This window comes from Arachis hypogaea, chromosome 9 (assembly GCF_003086295.3).
Source record: "Arachis hypogaea cultivar Tifrunner chromosome 9, arahy.Tifrunner.gnm2.J5K5, whole genome shotgun sequence".
Taxonomy (NCBI): domain Eukaryota; kingdom Viridiplantae; phylum Streptophyta; class Magnoliopsida; order Fabales; family Fabaceae; genus Arachis; species Arachis hypogaea.
Window position 1 is genome coordinate 102,166,039 of NC_092044.1, and position 10,321 is coordinate 102,176,359.

Here is a 10,321-nt window from a genome sequence, read left to right on the forward strand (position 1 = left end):
GTTGTTGTTGGCCCTCTTGAAGTTGTTATGTCCTTGAGTCTGGTGTGACCCAAAACCTCCCCGCTTGAAAGGCAGACCTCTAGGTGCAAAGCTCTTCCCTCGGTTCTTTGGGAATGATCCCCTCTGGCTTCCTCTCTCCACAGCCGCCTTCTTCACACACTCTTCAGCAACCCTACACTTGTTCACCAACTTTGAGAAAGTCCTAATCTCCATTGGTCCCACGGAGCTGAAGATATCGCTCCGAAGTCCTCCTTCATACTTAATGCACTTCCATTCCTCATAGTCTCCCGGAGTTCCCTAACACATGCAGGAAAACCTAAACAGCTCCTCAAACTTGTCAGTATACTCAGATACAGACATAGTACCCTGCTTTAGCTACAGCAACTCAAGTTCCTTGGCCGTCCTGGCAGAAGTTGGAAAGTACTTTTTATAGAACTCCTCCGGAAGACATCCCAGGTGATATAGTCATCACCCTGCTGCAGGAGACATCGGACTCATTGCCACCAATGCAATGCTTCCTCAGTAAGCAAATAGGTAGCAAACTCAACATACTGTCCCTCGAGTACCACCTGCGCTTATAGTGCTCGCTCCATAGCCTGAAACTAGGTATCGGCTTCAGTCGGGCTAGTAGTTCCCTTGAACTTAGGTGGATTAACCTTCAAAAAGGTTGCCAGTGTCATCGGACCCTGAGCTCCACCTCGGTCATTGCCATGGTTGTTCATCTGTTTTCCAAGAGCCTCTGCAGTGGCCTGCATAGCAGCAACCATGTTCTTCAATGCCGTCATAAAGTTTATCGGGTCATTTGGATTGATCCCCGGCCCCTGAGGATTAGTACAGCCTCTCCAGCGACCTCGACCGCGTCCATAAGGCGCCATCTGGTTCCTATAAATACCAAAAAATTGATATTAAGCTAATCAGTATCAATATCGGAAGTTTAATGCTTCAAAGTCCCAAATGCATGCTCATGAACGTTTATGCCAGTTATATCAAGTAGATATCCTAATAGCACATAACATACACACAAAGAATGCACAGAAGCATAGTCAATTCGTCCCTCAGGCTCTATAGGAACGAACTGCTCTGATACTATAATGTAACACCCTACCATAAAGAGTCTTATGCTTAAGTCATAATTTAGAGATGGCAAGGTATTACGACCTCTAAAAATAAAATTTAGTACGTATAGTAGTGTGAATAATGGTTATAACTAGGAGCCTTTGAAGAAAAAGGGGTAAAACAAAAATCATAAATTGAAAAGCGCAACACTCCGATCGATAACGTAACGAATAAAGGATAAACTAACGCAAGATTATATATATATATATATATATATATATATATATATATATATATATATATATATATACACACACAAAGGAATGTCAAAAACAGGAATATCAAAACTCAAAATCTGGTTGCGAAGATAACCGGTCCGAGCATAGACATATATACATGTAAATAAAATAAGAAAACCCAACAGGAAACCCAAAAGGACATAAATACAGAAAAACTATTCTCTAAAATCTCCTCTAAGAGGAGTCATCACAGTTTGTATTTTTTGGTGGAGATAACAAGTATATAAGCAAAACACATAAACCAAAACAGAGTCCCGAGAACCAAGAAATCTTCACTAATCCAGAAGACTCCAGCATGCTTCAGCGAGAAGCCTCACATCCTGCATTTGAAAACCACAAAATCCGCATGGGTGAGAACCAGAGGTTCTCAATATGGTAACAGTGCCCACATATCTAACATGTAATGTCCTGGGAAAGCCAAAGGCAATCCTAGATGAGCGGGACTAGTAGCTTTTTGCCTCTGAACAGTTTTGGCATCTCACTTTATCCTTTGAAATTCAGAATGGTTGGCATCCATAGGAACTTAGAATTCAGATAGTGTGATTGATTCTCCTAGTTTAGCATGTTGATTCTTGAACACAGCTACTTTTATGAGTCTTGGCCGTGACCCTAATCATTTTGTTTTCTAGTATTACCACCGGATACATAAATGCCACAGACACATGATTGGGTGAACCTTTTCAGATTGTGACTCAGCTTTGCTAAAGTCCCCAGTTAGAGGTGTCCAGAGCTCTTAAGCACACTCTTTTTGCTTTCGATCACGACTTTAACCACTCAGTCTCAAGCTTTTCACTTGGACCTGCATGCCACAAGCACATGGTTAGGGACAGCTTGATTTAGCCGCTTAGGCCTGGATTTATTTCCTTGGGCCCTCCTATCCATTGATGCTCAAAGCCTTGGATCCTTTTTACCCCTGCCTTTTAGTTTTAAGGGCTATTGGCTTTTTCTGCTTGCTTTTTCTTTTTCTTTCTATTTTTTTTTTTTTGCACAAGCTTTTGTTTTTTCAATGCTTTTTCTTACTTCAAGAATCAATTTTTTTTATTTTTCAGATCATCAATAACATTTCTCTTTTTCATCATTCTTTCAAGAACCAACAATTTTAACATTCATAAACAACAAGATAAAAAATATGCACTGTTCAAGCATTTATTCAGAAGACAAAAAGTATTGCCACCACATATAAATAATTAGAATTTTTCTTATTAAGAACTCGAAAAAAATATTGCCTCTTTATTCTAAAAATCTACTATCTTATTCATGTTTGATGATGATGAGAAAAATAAATTATAACTTAATTGGAATTAAAATCAAAGTAGAGATACTAATTACTACTACTAATATATAACTTCTAAGGTAAATTCCTAATAAGAACAGTTATCACAGAGTTAAGGCAAAGATTAGAACTCAATGACCTTTATTTTGGAAAGTGCATGTTCCTCTAGTCTGTGGGGTGCTTGGTCCTTCAAGAGATAAGTTCTGACGCTTCAGTTCCTTTAAGTCACATCCTTGCTCTTCCTGTTCCCTTAGGTGTCATGATCTTGATGAGTTTTAGCTCAGTGATCATGGCGAATCACACCAAACTTAGAGGTTTGCTTGTCCTCAAGCAAAAGAAAGGAAAGGAGAGGAATAGTAGGAGAGGCAAATTCGAAATTCAAAAGATATGATGAGTTGAAAAAGATATGAGAAGAAATTAAAAAGATTTGAAAAGAGTTCAAAAAGATAGATGAGTTTTGAAAAAGTTTTGAAAAGAAATTAAAGAAAAATCAAGAAATATGTTTAGGATTAAAAAAAATTTTTGAAATTGAAGTTGAAAGATGAGAGTTTGTAACATGTTTATGCAAGAAATCATGAATTGAAACGTGAAAATTGGAAAAAATTTGAATTGAAAACGAAATTACCTCCTCCCCACAATCCTGGCGTTAAACGCCCAAACGCTGCAATGTTTTGGGCGTTTAACGCCCAATTGCTGCTTCTCCTGGGCGTTCAACGCCCAGCTGTTGCTTCTTTCTGGCGTTGAACGCCAGGAAGTCCTTTGTCACTGGGCGTTTTTCTGAATGCCCAGGACGCTGTCAATCTGGCGTTAAACGCCCAGAAGGTGCTTCTTTCTGGCATTCAACGCCCAGAAGATGCTCCTTTCTGGCGTTTAACGCCCAGATGGCTACCCTCACTGGTGTTGAACGCCCAGTGGGTACTTCTTTTGGGCGTTCAACGCCCAAAATGTTTCTTACTGGTTTTTTTCACACCAGTGAGCTTCCAAATTCCCTTGTAACTTTGTGAATTCAAGCAATTGCTATTTTACCTTGAAGATACCTGACATATGCCTGTAAAAAAAATCAATTAATTAACAAATACTTTGTAAATGGCTGGGTTGTCTCCCAGCAAGCGTTTTTTTATTGTCATTAGCTGCACTATTACTAAGCTTTAATCAAGCCTCAGTTTTGAGCATTCTTGCTCAAAATTGCCTTCAAGATAATGTTTGACTCTCTGTCCATTAACAATGAACTTTTTATTAGAATCATTATACTGAAGCTCTACGTATCCATATGGTGACACGCTTGTAATCACATATGGACCTCTCCACCGGGACTTCAATTTCCCGGGGAATAATCTGAGCCTAGAATTAAATAGCAGAACTTTTTGCCCTGACTCAAAGACTTTGGATGACAATTTCTTATCATGCCATCTTTTTACTTTCTCTTTGTATATTTTTGCATTCTCAAAAGCATTGAGTCTAAATTCCTCTAGCTCATTTAACTGGAGCAATCGTTTTTCTCCAGCTAACTTGGCATCAAGGTTCAGGAATCTGGTTGCCCAGTAGGCCTTATGTTCCAGTTCCACTGGCAAGTGACATGCCTTTCCATACACAAGCTGGTATGGAGAGGTCCCTATAGGGGTCTTGAATGCTGTTCTGTATGCCCACAGAGCATCATTCAAGCTTCTTGCCCAATCCCTTCTACGATTAATTACAGTCCGTTCCAGGATTCTTTTGAGTTCTCTATTTGAGACTTCAGCTTGCCCATTAGTCTGTGGGTGATATGGAGTGGCCACCCTGTGGCTAACTCCATAACAGACCAAAGCAGAATAGAGCTGTTTATTGCAGAAATGAGTGCCCCCATCACTGATTAGTACTCTAGGGGTGCCAAATCTGCTGAAGATGTGTTTCTGGAGGAATTTTAACACTGTCTTAGTGTCATTAGTGGGTGTAGCAATAGCTTCTACCCATTTGGATATATAATCCACCGCCACCAGAATATAAGTGTTTGAGTATGATGGTGGGAAAGGTCTCATGAAGTTAATACCCCATACATCAAACAACTCAATCTCCAAGATCCCTTATTGAGGCATGGCATAACTGTGAGGCAGATTGCCAGATCTTTGGCAACTGTTGCAATTAAGCACAAACACTCGAGAATCTTTATAGAGAGTAGGCCAGTAGAAGCCATATTAGAGGACTCTTGTGGCTGTTCGCTCACTTCCAAAATGTCCTCCATACTGTGATCCATGGCAGTGCCATAGGATCATCTGCGCTTCTTCTTTAGGCACACATCTACGGATTACTTCGTCTGCACATCTCTTGAAGAGATATGGTTCATCCCAAAGATAGTACTTTGCATCTGTGATCAACTTCTTTGATTGCTACCTACTGTACTCTTTGGGTATGAACCTTACTGCCTTATAGTTTGCAATGTCTGCAACCCATGGCATTTCCTGGATGGCAAAGAGTTGCTCATCTGGAAAGGTTTCAGATATCTCAGTAAGAGGGAGGGACACCCCTTCTACTGGTTCTATTCGGGACAGGTGATCTGCTACTTGGTTTTCTGTCCCTTTTCTGTCTCTTATTTCTATATCAAACTCTTGCAAAAGCAACACCCATCTGATAAGTCTGGGTTTTGAATCCTGCTTTGTGAGTAGATATTTAAGAGCAGCATGATCAGTGTACACAATCACTTTTGATCCTACTAAATAGGATCTAAACTTGTCAATAGCATAAACCACTGCAAGCAGCTCTTTTTTTGTGGTTGTGTAATTCTTCTGTGCGTCATTTAAAACACGACTGGCATAGTAAATGACGTTCAGAAGCCTGTGATGTCTCTGTCCCAACACTGCACCAATGGCATGGTCACTGGCATCACACATTAATTTAAATGGTAATGTCCAGTCTGGTGCAGAGATGACTGGTGCTGTGACCAGCTTAGCTTTCAGAGTCTCAAACGCTCACAGACACTGCTTATCAAAGATAAATGGCGTGTTAGCAGCTAGCAGATTATTAGAGGTTTGGCAATTTTTGAAAAATCCTTTATAAACCTCCTATAGAATCCTGCATGCCCCAGAAAGCTTCTGATTGCCTTAACATTGGCTGGTGGTGGTAATTTTTCAATTACCTCTACCTTAGCTTGATCTACCTCTATTCCCTGTTCGAGATTTTGTGCCCAAGGACAATTCCTTCAGTCATCATAAAGTGATATTTCTCCCAGTTTAAAACTAGGTTGGTCTCTTGGCATCTCTTTAGAACAAGTACTAGATGGTCAAGACAGGAGCTGAATGAGTCTCCAAATACTGAAAAGTCATCCATGAAGACTTCCAGAAATTTTTCCACCTTATCAGAGAAAATTGAGAGCATGCACCTTTGAAAGGTTGCAGGTGCATTGCACAAGCCAAATGGCATCCTTCTGTATGCAAATACTCCGGATGGACATGTGAATGCCGTTTTCTCTTGATCTTTTGGATCTACTGCAATTTGATTATAACCTGAATATCCATCCAGGAAGCAGTAGTATTCATGACCTGCTAGTCTTTCTAGCATCTGGTCTATGAATGGTAAAGGAAAATGATCCTTTCTGGTAGCTGTATTGAGCCTTCTATAATCAATACACATACGCCACCCTGTAATTGTTCTTGTAGGAACCAGTTCATTTTTTTCATTATGAACCACTGTCATGCCACCTTTCTTAGGGAGGACTTGGACAGGGCTTACCCAGGGGCTATCAGAAATAGGATAAATAATCCCAGCCTCTAGTAACTTAGTGACCTCTTTCTGCACCACCTCCTTCATGGCTGGATTCAGCCGCCTTTGTGGTTGAACCACTGGCTTGGCGTCACCCTCCAGTAAGATCTTGTGCATGTATCTGGCTGGGCTAATGCCCTTGAGATCCCTGATGGACCACACAAGAGCTGTCTTGTGTGTCCTTAGCACTTGAATTAGTGCTTCCTCTTCCCGTGGCTCTAAGGTAGAGCTTATGATTACAGGAAAGGTATCACCTTCTCCCAGAAATGCATATTTCAGGGATGGTGGTAATGGTTTAAGCTCGAGTTTGGGAGGTTTCTCCTCTTCCTGAGGGATTTTCAGAGGCTCTACTATTCTCTCTGGTTCCTCCAGATCAGGCTGAACATCTTTAAAGATATCCTCTAGCTCTGATTCGAGACTCTCAGCCATATCAACCTCTTTTACCAGAGAGTCAATAATATCAACGCTCATGCAGTCATTTTGGGTGTCTGGATGCTGCATGGCTTTGACAACATTCAACTTGAACTCATCCTCATTGACTCTCAGGGTTACTTCCCCTTTTTGAACATCAATGAAGGTTCGGCCAGTTACTAGGAAAGGTCTTCCCAGAATGAGAGTTGCACTCTTGTGCTCCTCCATTTCCAGCACCACAAAGTCAGTGGGAAAGGCAAATGGCCGAACCTTGACAATTATGTCTTCAATCACGCCTGATGGGTATTTAATGGAGCCATCAGCAAGTTGGAGACATATCCAAGTTGGTTTAACTTCATCAGTCAACCCAAGCTTTCTGATAGTAGCTGCAGGTATTAGATTAATACTTGCCCCAAGATCACATAGAGCTTGCTTGGTACAAGTACCTTCTAATGTGCATGGTATCATAAAGATTCCCGGATCTTTAAGCTTCTCAGGTAAGCTTTTCAGAATGACTGCACTGCATTCTTCAGTGAGGTAAACTTTCTCAGTTTCCCTCCAATCCTTCTTATGACTTAAGATCTCTTTCATGAACTTTGCATAAGAGGGTATTTGCTCAAGTGCCTCTGCAAACGGAATATTTATTTCAAGAGTCCTGAGATAGTCTGCAAAGCGGGCAAATTGCTTATCCTGTTCCGCTTGGCGGAGTTTCTGAGGATAAGGCATTTTGGCTTTATATTCCTCAACCTTAGTTGCTGTAGGTTTATTGCCTACAGGTGTGGGCTGAGAAGCCTTTTTAGAGGGCTTGTTATCAGTACTTGTATGTGTCTGATCTCCCACTGGCGTTCGAATGCCAGGGGTGGAAGCTGGAGTGGCGTTAGATGCCAGCTCCTTACCTGTTTCTGGCGTTTGAACGCCAGAACTGTGCTTCCTTTGGGCGTTCAACGCCAATTCATTGCTTATTTCTGGCGTTGAACGCCAGGACTGAGCATGGTCTGGGCGTTCAGTGCCAGCTTTCCCCCCATTTCCTGGTGTTTGGGCGCCAGAGTCATTCCTTTCTGGGCTCTGATTGTCCTCAGATGGATTTTGGGTGGTTTGCTCATTTCTTGGCTTCCTGCTACCTTGAAGTGAGGTATTTAATGTTTTTCCACTCCTTAATTGAACTGCTTGGCATTCTTCTGTTATTTGTTTTGATAACTGTTCTTCTGTCTGCTTCAGCTGTATTTCCATATTCATATTAGCCATTCTTGTTTCTAGTAGTATCTCCTTGAATTCGGCTAACTGTTTTGTTAGAAAATCTAATTGCTGATTGAATTCAGCAGCTTGATCTGCAGGACTGAGTTCAGCAGTTACTGTTTTAGCCTCTTTGTTGATGGAAGATTCCCTGCTTAGGTACAGATGCTGATTTCTGGCAACTGTATCAATGAGCTCTTGAGCTTCTTCTATTGTCTTCCTCATGTGTATAGATCCACCAGCTGAGTAGTCTAGAGAAATCTGAGCTCTTTCTGTAAGCCCATAGTAGAAGATGTCTAATTGCACCCACTCTGAAAACATTTCAGAGGGGCATTTTCTTAGCATCTCTCTGTATCTCTCCCAGGCATCATAAAGGGATTCATTATCTCCTTGTTTGAAGCCTTGGATGCTTAGCTTTAGCTGTGTCATCCGTTTTGGAGGAAAATAGTGATTCAGGAATTTTCTGACAGCTGTTTCCATGTCTTTATGTTGTCCTTAGGTTGGTTATTTAACCACCTCTTAGCTTGGTCTTTTACAGCAAATGGAAACAATAATAATCTGTAGACATCCTGATCTACTTTCTTATCATGTACTATGTCAGCAATTTGTAAAAATTGTGCCAGAAACTCTGTAGGTTCTTCCTGTGGAAGACCGGAATACTGGCAACTTTGCTGCACCATGATAATGAGCTGAGGATTCAACTCAAAGCTACTGACTCCGATGGAGGGTATACAGATACTACTCCCATATGAAGCAGTAGTGGGGTTAGCATATGACCCAAGAGTCCTTCTGGATTGTTCATTTTCCACTTAGTTCCATGATGGAGCAAGGGAGATGATATGGATGTTGATATTATTTATTTTATTAAAAAATTTTTTTATATATATATTTTCGAAATAATAAAATAAAATAAAATAAAATAAATAAAAACGAAATAAAAATAAAAATAAAAATAAAAATTTAAAAATATTTTATGAAGATTTTTGAAAAAAATGAGGAGAGAGAAATTGGTTAGGATATTTTCGAAAATTTTGAGAAAAGATAAAATAGAAGATATGATTTGTAAAAGATAAATATGATAGGAAACAGATGTAATTGAAGATTGAAAAGATATAAAAGGTATTTGAAAAAAATAAATTTGTTTTGAAAAAGATATTGTGAATATTTGAAAAAGATATTTATGAGTTGAAAAGATTTTAAGAAGGAAAATATAAATTTTTTTTTTAAATCTTAAAAGGATAAGATTTGAAAAATTTTGAAATTGAAATCTGAATTTTTATAAAAAATTTGAAAATATGGCTTAAAAATAGTTAGAAAAGATATTTTTTGAATTTTGAATTTTATGATGAAAGAGAAAAACACATAAAAGACACAAGACTTAAAATTTTTAGATCTAATGCTCATTGTTTTCGAAAATTTTGGAGGGAAAACACCTAAGGAACACCAAACTTAAAAATTTTAAGATCAAAACACAAAGAAGACTCAAGAACACTTTGAAGATTCATAAGAACACCAAGAACAAAAGAAAGAACACCAAACTTAAAATTTTTAGAAAACCACAATGAAATTTTCGAAAATTAAAGAGAGATTAACAAGAAAACACCAAACTTAAAGTTTGGTATAAGATTTAATCAAAGAAAAATTTTTTGAAAAAGTTTTAAAAAGGGAAGATACCCAATTGCCAAGAACATAAGCCAATGCTCTAGTCAACTGATTTACAAATGTAACGTGTTTTAATATTGTATATAAAAAGATTTATTTTTGAAAACTAATAATTTGAAATTGCACCATAAAAATACGAAAAATACACAAAACAAAACAAACCAAAGATCAAACAAGAGAAACTGACAAGAACAATTTGAAGATCAAGGAAAAACAAGAACATGCAATTCGAAAAATTAAAAGACAAGGAAAAACATGCAATTGACACCAAACTTAGAACAAGACACTAAACTCACGAAAAAAAATTAGAAATTGATAAAGAAAAATAATATTTTTGAAAAATTTTTTGAAAAGGGAATAAAGGACTCAGAATTTAATGACTCTATAACAGCAAAAATAAATTATTCCTAATCTAAGCAACAAAACAAACCTTTAGTTGTTCAAACTCGAATAATCCCCGGCAACGGCGCCAAAAACTTGGTGCACGAAATTGCAATCACACTTTCGCAATCCGCACAACTAACCAGCAAGTGCACTGGGTCGTCCAAGTAATACCTTACGTGAGTAAGGGTCGATCCCACAGAGATTATTGGTTTGAAGCAAGCTATGTTTATTTTATTATTCTTAGTCAGGATTTCAATTAAAATTATCAGTT